Source organism: Macaca mulatta, chromosome 9 (assembly GCF_049350105.2).
Source record: "Macaca mulatta isolate MMU2019108-1 chromosome 9, T2T-MMU8v2.0, whole genome shotgun sequence".
Taxonomy (NCBI): domain Eukaryota; kingdom Metazoa; phylum Chordata; class Mammalia; order Primates; family Cercopithecidae; genus Macaca; species Macaca mulatta.
This window is the reverse complement of record NC_133414.1, coordinates 32,576,897-32,594,045: the sequence shown is the minus strand read 5'-3', so window position 1 is coordinate 32,594,045 and position 17,149 is coordinate 32,576,897. Positions and strand designations below refer to the sequence as shown.

The window sequence follows — 17,149 nt, the reverse complement described above, 5'->3', positions numbered from 1 at the left end:
CTCCAGTTCCAGAAATAGATTATGAAATAAGCAAGGGTGTAAGACAGTTATAATCCTGATGCTATTAATACCCAATGAATGGAATTCTTAACACCCACCATTGTTGGTCAGCTATCATGCAGCATCATTCCTGCACTTTAGAATTACAGAAACATTGAAAATAACTTATCCATCATTTAAGATCCCTTGAATTCGTCATAAACACATTGTCTAAGCCCTGGCAAACCTCAGTTTCCCACTATTACATGTGCTGTATCTACTCTTTCATTCAGAGGGATGGATATAAGTAGTACAGTGTTTGGTCTGATCAAAATTCCATAGTTCTCCACCACAAAGTGTTCTCTAAGTCTAGTGTTTCCAAAAACATGTGTTTCTACAGAAATTTTTCCTTTACATCAAAATAAGAGAAAGGGAAAACTTCTTTCTTCTCATGGCCCAGATTAACCATGAGTTGCTAACATTTCCTTGTGAGAGGATGGAAACTTGGAATAGTTAAAACTGAAAATAGCTCTGATAGCCCAGGTATAAATGTATCCTACACTCTTGGGTTGTTGAGGCTTAAAGAATTTAAAAATGAAAGAGAAAAATTTAACTGGATTAATTTTTCTAGGAGTGTGTATTTCCGCACATCCCTTAGTAAATATAAGAATGGTATTAGGGTATCCCAATCATTATACACTGTTTATTGGACGGACATGATTTTCAAATGGTATTTTAGAATTGAGCTTCTCACTTTCACCATGGAGAACACAGTGCTTCTTTACTCTGGTAAGCTTCTCCTGAAAAAAGGCAATGATTTTCACATATATCGAACAAAACATTCACTGGCAACATCAATAATTAACTTCTATTCCTTATTCTTATCCCCTGAGAAGCATGCATTTAAGGGAAGATTGTCAAAAGACAACAAAGAAATCTAGGTAGTGGTGACATCACAGGACTCTAGGACTTCCCTAGAGAAGATGCCTCTTGAGGTTTGAAACACATTAGGTAGACTAACTCCCAAGATCAAACTTATCAATATTTGATAAGTACTGAAGCTGACACACACACAGCTCGGAGAAGCTCATCTTGCCTGCCTGGCTGCAAAACAATGACAACAAAGATCTGCAGTCAAGCTGTGATCCATTTGAGTGCCTGTTCAGCTTTACTTAAATTCATTCATTCATTTATTCTTTCTTTTATTGATTCAACAAACTTATTCAGCAGTACACAGGCACTTTCCTAGCTGCTGGAGGTATAGCCAGGAGCAAAACAAACTCCCTGCCTCAGTGGCATTTATAGTTTAGTTGGTGAGGGAAATAATTATGCATGCATATGTAGACAGACACACATAGAAATACACACATATATATATACACTGTATGTGTCTATAAATACATTTGATATGCAGATATAATATATTACATAAACATAAACAGCCACGGCTCACTTAATGATGAAGATATGTTCTGAGAAATACATCGTTAGGCCATTTTGTCACTGTGCGAACATCACAGAGTGCACACAAACCTAGATGGTCTAGCTCACTACACATCTAGGCTGTGTGGTATAGCCCATAGCTTCCAGGCTATGCACCTGTACAGCATGTGGCTGTCCTAAATGCCATTAGGCAACTGGAACACAATGGTAAATATTTGTATATCTAGGTATATCTAAACATAGACAAGGTACAAGGAAAATAATGGTATTAGAATCTTATGGAACTAATGTCCTATATGCGACCAGAATGTCACATATAGGGGGCATAGGACTGTACTAGTATATAATTTATTATATGTGACAACAGTGATGTTGTCAGTGAATGCCCACATTACAGGGCATAGGACTGTACTAGTATATAATTTATTATATGTAACTGAATAATATTATATATATACAATCTCAGATAATGATACCTGCCAAGGAAAAAAATATAAGGTAAAACGAAGAAGCAGGGGTGGGACAGAGCAGGAGGTGCTTTTCCTTCATGTTGGAGGGTGTCAGGAACACCACCTTGATGAGAAATCTGGAAGGAGAAGGGAACAAGCCACATCAGCCTCTGGGGAAGACTGTTCTAGGCAGAGGGCACGGTCAGCAGAGAGAGGCTCTGAGGGAGAAAGGTGCTTGGTGAGTCTGAGGAGCTGCCAGGAGGTCCGAAGCTAGAGCAGAGTGAGCCCAGAGCATGTCTGCAGATGAAGGCAGTGACCTCAGGCCATTTTGTGCAGCACTTGAAGGTCCCCGAGAGAAGTCTGGCTTTTACCTGAGTGAGCTGAGAAGTGATTGAAGTGTGATTAGCTGAGGAGCAGCATAATGTGACTCACTAAAACCAAAATGAAACAGAAATCCTCCACTGCCCAGTAGAAAATAGACTGCACCGTCCCAAAGGCAGGAGATGGGAACCCAGTTAGAGACGTTTGCAAGAATCTAGACCAGAGATGGTATCTGGTGCTACCGACAAGTCAGGTAAGATGAGGGCCGGAAACTGATGACTGGATTTAGCCTTGGGGAAGCCTTGGTGACTTGGACAACAGCAGTTTCAGGGTAGAGGAGAGGACAAAAACCCTACTGGAGTTAGTTCAAGAGATGGGAGGAGGAGAGGGGTGCAGACACCTCTCGGCGGGCAGAGGAGTAGGGCAGAGACAGAGGGGGATTTGGGGCCCAGACAGGATTCTTCTAAGACAGGAGAAATAGCAGAATGTCTGTATGCTGATGAGAGTGATCCAGTGGAAAGTGGGAAAAGTGATTTCATGGAACCAAAGGAGACAGAAGCAGGAGATGTGACTGGTGAATCTTCCCTGCCCTCAGCAATGGTTCACAGCTATGGGAGGGAAGACGTGTAGGTGGGTGAGTGGGTATGTAGGGTGGTGGGGATTTAAGGAAGTCTTCTGATCATCTATTTTCTCAATGGAATAAGAAATAAGGTTACCTACACACAAAGTCAGCAGAGAGTGAAGATAGAGAAAAAGAATTTGGATATTTCCAGAGAGAAGACAATTTGTGAAATAGTCTCCTAGGAAAGTTAGAGAGGGAAGGATCGTGAAATCCCAGCAGGGACTTCCTGGCACACTAAGGTCCCATGTGATATTTTAGAGTCATGAACTTAAAGTGAGACCAGTCAGATTGGCTCTGTGTTTTTTTCCAACCATATTCAACTAGCAGATTCAAGTACAAGATAGGGAGAGGGTTGGATTTAACTGAATTACTCTGCAGTTGAGAGTTGCAGGTGAGTGATTCCAGCACTTGGTCATCGAATCTGAGCTGCTCAAGTAGGAAAAACAGAGGGGAGTGGAATGAGAAGCAGTAAAAAGGTTATAGGATCAATGGATTACAGAATTTAGTGAGATCAAAATATTATCAGAGTTGGGTACTAGAGGAAGTACATTGCAAAAATAGAGTGGGATGCATGAAGGCAACCTTGGCCTCATCTGCTAATGAAAGGAAGGTGTATGTGTTTCCTCCTGCTGCTGTAATGGATTATCATAATTTATTGGCTTAAAGCAACACAAATGTGTGATTAGTAGTTCTAGAGATCAGAATTCTGAATAGATTTCACTGGGCTGTAATGATGGTGTTGACATGGCTTTGTTCCTTTCTGGATATTCTAGGGAGAATCCATTTCCTGGTCCTTTCCAGGACACAGAAGCCAACCACATTCTTTGGCTCGTGGCCATCTTCCTTCATCTGCAAATCCAGTGATAGTGGGTAGAGTTATCCAGAACACCCTTCTGACCTCTTCCGTTTCTGCCTTTCATATTTAAGGACCTTTGTGATTACACGAGGGCCACCTGAATAATCCAGCATAGCAACCTTAATTCCATCTGCAACCTCAATTTCCCTTTGCCATGTAATCTAACATTTTCATAGATTCTGGGGATTAGAAAGTAGACATCTTTGTGAGGGTCTGTTATTCTGCCTACAAGAGAAGGATTGTAGTTATTGATAAAGACAAGGTCTAGGTTTGACCATGGGAGGTGGTGACTAAAGTGGAGTGGAGGACAAGATCACTGGAAAAGTGAAGGTCCAGGAATAAGGAGTCAGGATATTAGAAGCAGCATCTGCAAGAATATTGCAGCCGCCAAGAATTATAAAAGGAAGAGTACTGGGGACAAGGTAATTAATCAGGACTTAAGATTGTCAAAGAATGGAGAGTAATGAACAGGGGATAAAGCAATTTTTATTAACAAGCTATTGGGTGAGAGGTGGTATTGGAAATCAATGCTGCTGAAGTCGGAGTCAAGGGACAAGACATTTTCCAAGCTCTGCTGCTCTACAAGAAGATTCAGAAAAGGTAATAAAAATGATGGAGAATTCTGGAAGTGCAGAATTTCCTTATCGTATCTCTCAACATGGGCTATCAGAACCATAAGGTATTGTTTTTAACTTTTCAAAACTTTGACACATCTATTATCTTCATATATGTTCATTACATCTGTGAGATGGAAATAGAAGTTATTGTCCCTCTTCCATGGTTTAGAAAATAAGATGTTAATCGATGGCAAATAAGTGAAAACATTAGATCTGTCCTGTGCCCATTTAATCACTCAGCTGAGTTGCTGAAGACATTGTGAAGAATATAATAAAGCATATCATATAATTACATTCCTCCAGGAGACTAGACTCTTGGGTCAAAAATCCCTTTGAGAATCTGGTAACAATAAGGAATTTTGCCCCTAAAAAGGCACATTGGCACGTACACAAAATTTTACGTATAATTTTATATCACCAGTTTCCCTAAAGTTCCCAGGGAGTCTACACATCTCAGAATCAGAACCTCTTGTCTGAATGTTGAGGTAAAACTACAGTTGACCCTTGAATAACACAGGGGTTAGGGGCACTGAGTCCCGCTGCAATAAAAAATCCATGCATAACTTTTGACTCTTCAAAAACTTAATTACTAATAGCCTACTATTGACCGGAAGGCTTACTGATAACATAAACCGTCAATTAACACATATTTTATAGGTTCTATGTATTCTATACTATATTCTTACAATAATAGAAGCCAGAAAAAATAAATTGTTATTAAGAAAATCATAAGGAGAAGATAATACGTTTACTATTCATGAAGTGGAAGTGGATCATCATAAAGGTCTGTATCTTCTTGGTCTTCACATTGAACAGGTTGAGAAGGAGGAGGAAGAGGAAGGGTTGGTCTTGCTGTCTCAGGGGTGCCAGAGATGTAAGAAAATCTCCATATAATAGGACCCATGCAGTTCAAACCCATGTTGTTCAAGGGTCAACTGTAAAGAGAGTAGAAATTGCCTGACAATGTAAGTTACAAGAGAAAGTATAATCAGGTACCAAATGGGTGATATGGAAAATTGTTATAAGTCCAGAAAAGCAATGCATCACTCATCTTGGGAATAATTATGGAAAAACTGTAGAATCTTGAAGACTTGAGATGATTCCATGGAAAAGAGGAGGGATGGCATTTAAGGTAGGACGATGGAGAGAAACTGGAAATTAGGTTGGAATGTTTCAGAGCCAGTGAATAGACCAATCTAACCATCTGTGAAATGTGGGCAAAAATGACTTCCAAGGTATATTTGTAAAAAATAATTAAAGCTCCTGGTGAAATGTATCCCTCAAAACATTATTAATATGGTACATGGGTCTGTTTCAGGACGTGAAGGCATAAAATTATTGTTATAATTGATTTAGTAGGAATTTCTAAATTTGTGCTAACACTTGCAAGTCTCTCTATCTTTAAAATACAATACTGAAGCAGACAAAGTCACTTTCTCATATTCTCAGTGAGAAGGTTCTCATACAATTATGTAACAACTACTTGAACCATATATTTTTTCCTGTGATTTTTATGTATTTTACATGTTTTTAGCTCTTTAAAAAAACTGACTTACAAAGATAAAACAAAGGCTCTTCTTTATAACTGGGATAAATAATGCTTCCCTTATTTCAAGAGTGGGTGTGAGATCCCAAACCCTGTTTTCCCCAACCTTCTTTTGCTCTCTACAAAATATGAGCTGCCATGTGGAAGAGAGTAAGTAAAAATGTCAATACACTGTGGCTACTTGGACAGCATTTACAGAGAGTCAAATGTTTTAAGAACACTTAATATTAAATGGAAAACAGATGAATGATGATAAATAATTCTGTCTATAGGTCTGAATTGCCATGTTGGAATCTAAATCTGAGACATTGCAGGGAAATCCTGTGCACGCCTCATCAGAGGGCCGAATTACACCAAAATGAGATCCAGGTTAGGAATGTGAAGACTCTGGAGAAATCCCCTAAAGCAGGTTTTTCTGAGCTACTAAATTCCCCTTGGCAATGTAGCCATGCAGAATAATCACGAGTATCCCGGAATCATAGAGTGGTAGGACTGGGCAGAACCTAACTGTTCTCAAGTCTGATTCCCTAATGGATGCTGGGATTTCCTCTCCAGCACACCTGCCTCTTCCCTGAATAAGCATATCTGGAGACAGGCAAAGTCAGGGTTGTGCTGGTAAATGCTTATCAGCTAATCTCCAAAGGAAAAAAAAAAAGGAACCTGACTGGTAGCATTTGCCAAGATCCGAGGTGTGAATACTCACTCCCACCATGGCCAATTCAAGCAACCAATGTGATATCAACACTATGTACTATTTCCACCACATAGATACGATGACAGTAAATAACCTCAGAGGCATATGTAAGAAGACAACATGGTAAAATGATTTGGAAGTGGTAGATTTTAAATGTTTTTACCTTTCTGAAAAAAGTATTTGTTTAATTATAATGTAATAGGACTTAACTTATAAGAATGGCTGTATAACATATAACACATAATAAATTGGCACTCATGAGCCAGTACCTGCTAGCTCTGGCATATGCTGATAATAACCCTGGAAAATGACCCTGGACCACCTTCCCCATGAAAGAAAACCCCTTAGCAGGTCCTGATCAATGGCAGCTCCCCAATATCACCACCCAAGCGTTCAGCACATTTTTTTGTTTGTTTGTTTTAAGAGGCAGGGTCTCTCTGTATTATCCAGGCTGGAGTCCAGTAGCACAATCCCAGCTCACTGCAGCCTCAATCTCCTGGGCTTAAGGGATCCTCTCGCCTCGGCCACACCCAGCTAATTTTGTAATGTTTTATTGGCCAGGCTGGTCTTGAATTCCTGGCCTCAAATGATCCTCCTGCCTTGGCCTCCCAAAACACTGGGATTACAGGCATAAGCCACTGACTGGTGTTCAGCACTTTTAAGCCAGGCTTGTATTCTTTGCTTCACTCTCGTTTCTTTGTAGTTTCTTCAAACACAACAAACACCAAATAAACTCCAAATGAATGAATGATGCAAATGTAAAAATGAAAGAACTAAGAGAAATACAGATGGATATTTTTCTAAAATTGGAGAATAGACTTCTCAAGCATCACATAAAATCCAGAAACCAAGAAAATAAATGAATAGACTTGATTTAATAATGTAAAACTCTTGTATAAGAGAATATTTCATCATTATTAAACAAAGTTAAAGAAAAGTCACAGAATGGGAGGACATATAAGTACCATATCTAACAGGTTAATAGCCATACCCTATATAAAGGCTCTTGGAAACCAAAAGGAAGAAGACCAAAAAATCCCATAGAAAAATACGTCCGGGATAGAAACAGATAATTCATGGATGAACCATAAATGACAATAAATATATGAATAGATGCTCAAAGAAACACACAATAAAATAATTAAATACTTATTTCACCTAACAGATTAGTAAATATTAAGATGTTTGATAAATCCAGTGTTGAGGAGGTGTGGGGAAACAGGCATTCAGACACTGTTGGTAGAAGTAGAAATCAGTGCAGCCTATTTGAAGAGGAAGAAACAGTAATGTCTAAAAGACAAAAACAAAATGCAGCTACACCTTGACCCAGCGATTCTGTTATGATTTAAAATTTTTTAAATGACCTAAAATATATGTACAAAAATATTTGTCACAGCATGATGGTAACTACATGTTAGAAACAACTGAATGTTCTCTAATAGGGGACTGATTAAAAACCGTGTGGTGTGGCCCTAAAATGCAAGGCCACTAAAAGCTCTGTATATGGTAAGTGTCGATGCTCTCCAAGATGTATCATTAAGTGGGTAAAAGTGCCAAACGTCTTGTTTGTTGTTGTTGTTGAGACGGAGTCTCGCTCTGTTGCCAGGCTGCAGTGCAGTAGCTGGATCTCAGCTCACTGCAACCTCCGCCTCCCGGGTTCAAGTGATTCTTCTGCCTCAGCCTCCCAAGTAGCTGAGATTACAGGAAGTGCCACCACGCCCAGCTAATTTTTGTATTTTTAGTAGAGACAGGGGTTTCACCATGTTGGCTAGGATGGTCTCAATCTTTTGACCTCATAATCTGCCCCCCTCAGCCTCCCAAAGTGCTGGGATTACAGGTGTGAGCCACCACGCCTGGCTGCATTGTGTTTAGTGTTATTCCATTTATGTAAATATAAAAGGATGTGTGTATATATATTTGTTTAATCATGTCTCTTTCTTGGAAGAAATGAAGGACACTATTAACTGTTACTACCTTTGGGTTAGAAGATGATGTTTACTTTTAATTTTCTATCTTTTTATACTTAAAAAAACAAAGTATATGCATCACTTTTATTTAAAGAACAAACTTCACTTTTTTTCATAAATAAATGAGAGTTTCTTAGTTTTGGTTCCCCAGAAACAGACCTTGAGACAAGATTTGAGTGCAAGCATTTGTTTGGGGGGTCACCCTAAGAAATATCAGCGGGGGATTAAGGAAGGGAGGCTGGGCAGGCGAGGGAGTGAATGAAGAGCGTGCTGTCAATCAAGTTACCACTGTGGGCAACTGGAAACTGTGATCCAGCATAAAACATGTACCTGAATTAACCCACCCAGCCAAGGAGGTATTTAACCATCAATTCCTGTGGGTCATTGACTGAAGGCTGCTGGGGCGGGGCGGGGTGAGGGGGCTTAACTCCATGGCTCAGACACAGACAGAACAAGTTCTGCGGCCAGAGAAAGCCTCAAGCAAAGAGCTGGGACAGACGCAGGAGATGGGAGCTGGGAGGGGATGTGGGTCGGCCACAAGGCATGTGTGCTACAGAAACCACAACCCTAGTGTCATATTATAGTAAATAAATAGAACGTGCGTGTTTGCTGACCTAGCAATTTCACATTTAGGAATCTCCCTCCTGATGTCCTTACATACCTGGGCCCCGATCAACAATATAGAAAGATAGATTGATTGCAAAATTGTTTGTAACACAGTACAGCCAAAACAAAACCAAAAAACCAATGTGAATGTCAATCAGTAGGAAGAGATTGAATGCATCACGGTATATCCTACATATGCAAGTCGAAAAAAAACAATGAGGTCCATCTTAGTAACTTTCATGAAAAAAAAAAAAATCTGAAACACATCACCTTGTGGAACAATATATATCATGAGATCTCATTTTTGTAAAATAGCAAAAACAAGAAAGAAGCAAATAAACACATACACAAACTCCAGGTCAACTATATGTGTGTGTATGTGTACATGGCAAAAGATCTGAAAAAATAAGTTGCCAGAGTTTGTGCAATGTGAAGTGTACATTACTGATGTTTTAATGTATTATTACATATTTTTATTTACTATAAGTCAATGAAAAACAACAATTTTTTGGCAAAGATGGGGTCTCCCTCTGTTACCTAGGCTAGCCTTGAACTCCAAGCCTCAAGCGATCCTCCTGTCATGGGCTCCCAAAGTGCTGGGATTACAAGTGTGAGCCACCATACCCGGCCAGAAATGTATTCCTTACAGTTTTGGAAGCTGAGAAGTCCAAAGTCGAGGGGCCTTTACATGAAAAGGGGAGCTAGAAATAGTACCTATTTCATAGGTTATTGTGGAGACTGAGATAATACACATAAAATAGCTAGCATTGCACTGCTCATAGAGTAAATCTTCAATAAATATCGAATGGTTGCTGTTAAAAAGGATGGCTTTACATGCCACAAAGAAACTGTAAGTATAAAGTGAGTCAGAGTTTGCTTGTCTCCTCACACCTCACTCTATTCACTTATTTATATGTTTATAGACTCAGGGTCTCACTCTGTCACCCAGGCTAGAGTGCAGTGGCGTGATCATGGTTCACTGCAGCCTCAATATCCTGGGCTCGAGTGATTCTCCTGCCTCAGCCTCCCGAGTACTTGAAACTACAGGTGTGAGCCATCATGCCTGGCTAACTTAAAAATTATTTGTTGAGCCGGGAGTCTTGCTATGTTGCCCAGGGAGGTTTTGAACTTCTGGCCTCAAGCAATCCTCCTGCCTCAGCCTCACCGCTGGGATTACTCACCCATTTATTTAACAACTATCACTGAGGGCCTCCTACCAGCCAGGCATGGGAAGGGCATCAAGAGACAAGATCAAATCCCTGCCTGCTGGAGCTCACCTTCTGCTGGGGCAGAAAACGATGAGATAAACATGCAACATGTCAAGTGACAATCAATGCTGCCAGGTAAGGAAATGGAGTCTTGGAGGTAGGGTGCTGCCGTTTATAGGAGGGTCTCTGATAGAGTGCTATTTGAGTGGAGATCCGATGAAGTCATTGGGGAAAGCACCTGGGCCTGGACAGGTTACGGGAAGGATTGAGAGTTCACGGAGTGAGAAATAAAATGATTGGAGGGGGAAGTTAATCCTGGCCTGATATTTTAACATCACAGCTGCTGCAGCATAGAAATTGGATTGGCAGAGGGGAACAGGGGCAAGGATGATCATGCGTGTGATGTTTGCCTTCACAGTAGTAAGACAATGAAGACCATAGCAGTGAGTGTGGGACTGGAAGGAATGGGATGATGGGAAAATAATTAAAAGATGAAAACAAGAACTTGATAATTAATTAGATGTGAGAAGGAGAAGAAGGAATTGTGAATGAGGCTGAGGTGAAATTGCTGCAGGGCACAGCCGTGAGGAGGTCTTGAAAGCAAGGGCTGCCCAGGATGGAGCCTCCAGCCTCCCACCCAGCCACTTCCCTCCTGCCCGTCACATGCTTGAGTGCACCCCTTGCACCAAACACTGTGTTCCCCAGAATGTCCTTGCTCTGGTGGCTACTGCTATGGTTTGAATGTTTGTGCCCTCCGAAACTCATATGGGATCTTGATCCCTAAGGAAGAGAGACCTGAGCTAGCATGCTGTGATGTCCCATGCCACCTCAGGACTCTGTGGAGACCCTAGCATCAAAAAGGCTCTCACCAGGGGCAGCCCCTTGACCTTGGACTTCTCAGCTTCCAAAACTATAAGGAATACATTTCTGCCCGGGTATGGTGGCTCACACTTGTAATCCCAGCACTTTGGGAAGCCATGACAGGAGGATCGCTTGAGGCTTGGAGTTCAAGGCTAGCCTGGGTAATAGAGGGAGACCCCATCTCTGCCAAAAAATTAAAAATTAGCTTGGCATGGTGGCACCCACCTGTAGTCCTAGCTACTTGTGAGGCTGAGGCAGGAGGTTTGCCTGAGCCTGCAAGTTTGAGGTTGCAGTGAGCTAAGATTGCACCACTGCACTCCAGCCTGAGCAACGCGGTGAGACCCTGAGAAGGAAGGAAGGAAAGGAAGAAAAGGAAAGAAAGGAAAGAAAGAAAGGGAGAGAGAGAAAGGGAAGGAAGGAAGGAAGGAAGGAAGGAAGGAAGGAAGGAAGGAAGGAAGGAAGGAAGGAAGGAAGGAAGGAAGGAAGGAAGGAAGGAATTTCTCTTTATAAATTACCCAGCTTCAGGTATTCTGTTTTAAGTAACAGAAAACAGACTAAGGCAGTTGTCTAGAGAACTCCTATTCATCCTTCAAAATCCAGACCCAGCTCAGGCATCACCACCTCCAGGCAGCCTGATCTTACAGCTCGAATGAATAGTTTATTCTTCTGCATCACTCCCAGCGTCGTCCACAGCCTAGCACACAGCTTCCCAAACAACATCAAATAACACAGGCGTGGGTCCGGATTATAGCCCAGCTGTGAAGGGGGAATAGAAAGGTCTCGAAAGAATCTGTGAAGACCCTGCACTTGGCATGTTGCAAATAGGTTGTGCTTGCACCCCTAGGCCTTGAGTTGACCACATTGGGCAACTGGAGCAGCTGGAGCTCTTGGCCAGTTAGCTCTCACCATGGAAAGCACATCCATTTACCCAAGAGCACCACACAAATATCATCATTTTCTGTATGTGCTATGCCCTGAAACAAAAAGGGGGGATGCTCTTTGCTATACTAGGTGTTAAATTGGAATTATTTTAGTCTCAGTTTCAAGTGAGGCCCCAAAGCAATAGATAGAACGTTCCAAAGTGAGATGCAAGATTTGCAAAAAGTGCTTATGGAAACCAGTTTTGTACTCTCAGCCAACCACCCACCTCCAGACTATATAAAAGATGAGAGAGAAGCCAAGAAAAGCATTGAAATTTACAGTAGGGAATTTTTGGAGGAAAGCTCTGCTGTGGGCTTCACCTGGAAGAAAGAATGAGGTCACTTGCCCTACCTCAAGCCAAGGTGTAGGGGTGCCTCCTGATGCTTGGGGGATGCAGTGGGCTGGTGTCTGGCTGAGAAGTGGGGACCCTGGCTGGTTGATTGCTCTGTGGTGTTGGGGTCAGCTTACACTCAGAGTTGGGTACAAAGGACTCGTCGTGTTTCCCGTGAATGGTGAGGGCCGTTCGGGGAAAGGAGGGAGTAAGAGGAGCCAAATAGAGAGTGAGGCAGCCCCAATAGGAAGTGACTTCAGATTCCCTGGGGCTGAGGAAGAGCCATAAGCAAGCAGCCAGAAGAGATGCATTCAGGGCCCCAAGGGGCTCCAGGGGACACAGCCCCAGGATTGTGGCCCAGCAGGGAATGGAGAGTTGGAGGGTCTCAGAAGAACCTGTGAAGGCACCGCACAAGAGAAGAGCTGCTGCAACCCTGGCCTCCAACTGCTGCGACCCTGGCCTCCAGGCCTTTGCTCAGCTTCCTTCTCTCCTCCCTGATCTGATCCTGGGGAACTCGGAAACCAGCTGGAGTGAACACCTGGCTGCAGCAGCCATTAGCACTGAGGAGGCTGAGGCAGGAGAATCTCTTGAGCCTGGGACTTTGAGGTTTCAGTGAGCCATGACTACCACTGCACTCCATCCTCAATGCAATGGGGGTGGGGAGCCAGGAGAAGTTTTATGCTTAAATGAAGCATGATACTTTTGATTATTACACTTGATTCAACATATTAATTACTGGAAAGAGCTGATGTTTTGAGATTTAAGCAACTGGGACACTTTTAATGTCTAAAGGTGATGAGGAAAGCTATGGGCCCCTGAGTTTTCCCCAGGCTGTGAAAGGGTGGGCCTTAGCAAATCCTCTAAAAGGAGGTGGCGATAGAATAAACTCACCTTCTCATCGCACCCCGTGGGTCACAGTTAGTTCGTCATAACAAGTGCTTTTCTTTCTCCATTCTTTCCGTCTTCTGGGAGCTCCCTGAGAGCAGGAATTTACACCTAGTGTAAGTGGAGTTTGGCCCACAGCAGGTATGGGTTTTTGTACACTGATCCAAAGTCCATTGTGACATGCTTCATTTCTGTTTATTCCTTCCCAGTCTTCTAAAATTGAGCTCCTCAACTTAGAACCTTGAATGAGTTCCAAGTGTGAGGAGAGAGTGACTACCCTTAGCCCCCAGTTTAACACTTAGGGCATCCAGGCAAGTGCCCAAGGGCTGAAACCCAGAACCTCTTGCCTTCAGTGGCAAGCAAACCTTTATCCAAGAGTGCCTTAGAAAAATGATCATTTCTCCATGGAATCAACCCAAATGCCAAGTTTATCAATGATAGACTGGATAAACAAAATGTGGTACACATACACCATGGAATACTATGCAGCCGTAAAAAGGAATAAGATCATGTCCTTTGCAGAGACATGGATGGAGCGAGAAGCCTCATGTTGTGCTCCTATTACATGTTATTCTCATGCCACATTTTGTCCTCAGCAAACTAACCCAGGAACAGAAGACCAAACATGGCATGTTCTCACTTATAAGGAGGAGCTGAACGATGAGAACACACTGACACATGGTGGGGAACAACACACAATGGGGCCTGCGAGTGGGGGGCGAGAGGAGGGAGAGCATCAGGAAGAACAGCTAATGGCTGCTGGGCTTAATACCTAGGTGATGGGATGATCTGTGCAGCAAACCACCTTGGCACACATTTACCTGTATAACAAACCTGCACATCCTGCCCATGTACCCCAGAATTTAAAATAAATGTCAAAGAAGAAAAGAAAAATGATAATTTCTCTGAATGCCATGGGTTAGAAAAAGGCTGGGAAGCATTGCTCTAAAATAGCTCCTGGGACCTTCACATTTTTGCTTTCTGACTTTCTGCTCCATGTACAATAATTTTTTTCATGCCTCCCTGAAAGTTCACCACTCTTTACCACTGCCAGCTACCCTGTCACCACATGAAATGATACTTCATCTTCATCTACATAAGCTGAATATTGCATCCCTTCTTCTTCATGTTTGTACGCGGCCACCTTGAGTTTCACATGTTTTGTGAAATGCAGGCGTCACTACAGTCGATGTACAGAAGAACCCATTGAGACTGAGAATGCTTACGGGCATCACCTCGGAACTGCTGCATGTATCAAGAAACATGGAATAGTTGCTCCCTTGCAATCGCTGTCAGGTGGCTGCGCTTCCACCCACTTTTACACTCCAGACTGTGGGTGCTGCTTGGGGTCGCCAATGGGCCCAGCCTCTGCAGTTGGGATTCTAGTTGGCCCTGGTGGGAGGCATGTGACAGCCATGGCGCCTTTCCCCAGTCTCTTCCCGGCTTATTCCTGGCTCCCACACCCTGTGTTTGCTACCTAGCTGCATCTCTGATTTTTGAGTTTCTGGATTGTGGGTATTGCCTTCTCGGGTTTGCAATATCTGCCTGATGCCAAACCCTTTGGCTCTGCCTCTCCTAGGGTAGAGCCATGGTTTGGGGGCTCAACTTCTCAGGGTCACCGAAGCTGTAATCTGCTAACCCAATTTCAGTTCCTGGATCTTTCTGGCCATTCCTGTTCAGTGGATACCCAACCCTGGTATCATCTTACTAGTCCTGAAATCTTGAATTGAAAGCAAAATGTAATTGTGTTTTTCTTAGAAATGATGGGGACAAAGTTAGAGAGTGAGAAAAAGCATTTGATGCCCAAGACTGTGAGCTGAACTGGAAAAATAAAGAGTGTCTGAGGAACTCCATCAGTAAAACCTTGCAAGAAGTCTTTGGATATGCGTTGTCTACCTCCAGCAATAACCTGCTGGTGATGACGAATTAGGTGTACCATCATTTGGAGATTCAGTGAAGACTACAAATGAAAAAAAAAAAATAGTCTATCAAGGCATGATTCACACTCAGAGGACTCTTGAAACAAGCAAAGAACTTTGTTGTTTAGTCTGGCAAATGTTTCACTTTGAAATTACTAAAATAATCATGAATGAAAGCCGTGCTCCCTGAATCTTCCATCTATCTATGTGAAATGCTCTTAATTTCATAGGTGGTTGGTAAGGGACCAATTACTTTTGACATGTGAATGAAATGACATCATCTTTGCCAAACAATGTGCAGGGAAATGAGAGACCACCTTCCTTATAGCATATTTAATATGTTCTCTCTCTCTGTCTCTCTACAAATTGGCCCACGAGTATTCCTTCACTTTCTCATTATAACAAAACAAAAGAAAAATCCAGTCACATGTATTGCCAGCTGCTTCTCCCTTGTGGCATAATTCTACAGAAGCAGTGAGAGGACAGTTCCAGCGGGAGGCTGCTACAGGACCACCAGAGAGTACAGGGGGCCTGGGTCGGATCTATGAGCTGCTCCAGAAGCTTCTGACTGCTGCTTGTGGAGCCCAAGTTCTGGGACCTGGGCAAGGTGACACTGGTTCGGCTGGTGGCCCTCTCCCCTTGCAGAGGAGACAGGTGCTTAGTGGAGAAGCTGAGGCCTTGGGCACTCTGTTTTCCTCTCCCCTGGCCCAGGGGTATCCTCTTCCGTGGATGGCCCCTGCTGGAGATTTCCAAGCCCCCAACAGAATTGCATTCTTCTTCTTCCTCAGTCATTGCGCTGCCTCTGTTTTCCCACAATAGCAAAATACAGTGGTGGCCTACACAACACAGCACAAACTAGCGTCATGACCTCAGGGCCACTAAGAAGGTCCTCAGGCCCCTCGAATCCTTTCATGGAGGGCAAAGGCTTTCATCCCTCCCTTAGGGATAGGGTCGTAGATTATCCCTCCAGCCTTTGGGCAGCTGAGTGGAACCTGGAGCCTCCTCCTCACCACTTCCCATTACAGTCCCCTCCACCCTTGAGTTGTGGTCCCAGTGACCATGCAGACATTACCATTTTCTTCAACAGCTCTACCAGGACCAGGGCTGGAGGTGATGGCTGCAGATCCTCTCCCCAGTGAGTAGATGCTGATGGAGGGAGCACCCACGTTCCACAGCAGGCATCCTCCACCTGCCTCCTCGGCCTTTGAGCCAGAGCACATCACTCATCCAGTGAGAGGGGTGGCCAGTCCAGGGCAGGAGAGGGGGCTCCACGACCTCAGGGCTGGCCAGGGCGTAGCGCTGAGGATCTAGAGGGCACTGGAAGTGAAGATTTCCCTGTAACTCCAACCACTCTGGAATCTATCCTGACCACTCTTTGTTTTCCCATTTTTACCCAAGGGTCGGCTCTGCTTCTGCAAACACCCTGCCCTTCCCCTCCTCTGGCCTGTGTTCAGAATTCAGAAGCAGATGTGGGGGCACGCGGCTGTGCCCTTTAGCCCACGGTCACAGGAGAAATGGACTCAGCAGAAAGACTCCAGAAATGACAGCCGTGCTCAGCCTTGGGAGGTTTTATTAAACAACAGCCCTTACCTCCCCTTCTCCTGAAATAAAAAATGCAGGAATATTTTTAAATAAAAAGTGTCATTTTTTTAAGCAAAAAGTATACGATTTTCCCAATGGCAGTTTTCAAACATCTCAAAAATGTTAAATGGTACGTCAATTCTCCCTTTATTCTTCATACTTTCCCTCACCCTGGAAATATATGTATATATATGCACACATTATCCTTGGAGGTGTATTTTCCAGGATGCAAATAACAAAGGAAAGTGATGTCATTTGGAATTCAGGTGCTTAAAGTGGTGGACACGTGCTTTTCATTCCAGCATATAATTGAGGACATTGTCACTTGTCTTACACACGTGTA

General features: G+C 43.0%; 1 long non-coding RNA gene across 1 annotated transcript in view; it reads right to left on the bottom strand.

Moving 5' to 3' along the window:
* LOC114669911 (uncharacterized) overlaps window positions 1–16,757 on the bottom strand; it is a 75,256-nt gene extending 58,499 nt beyond the window's left edge. Inside the window, exon 1 of the long non-coding RNA XR_003719212.2 lies at window positions 16,298–16,757. This is a non-coding gene — a long non-coding RNA (uncharacterized LOC114669911). The remainder of the gene's footprint in view (window positions 1–16,297) is intronic.
* Window positions 16,758–17,149: the final 392 nt, after the last annotated feature.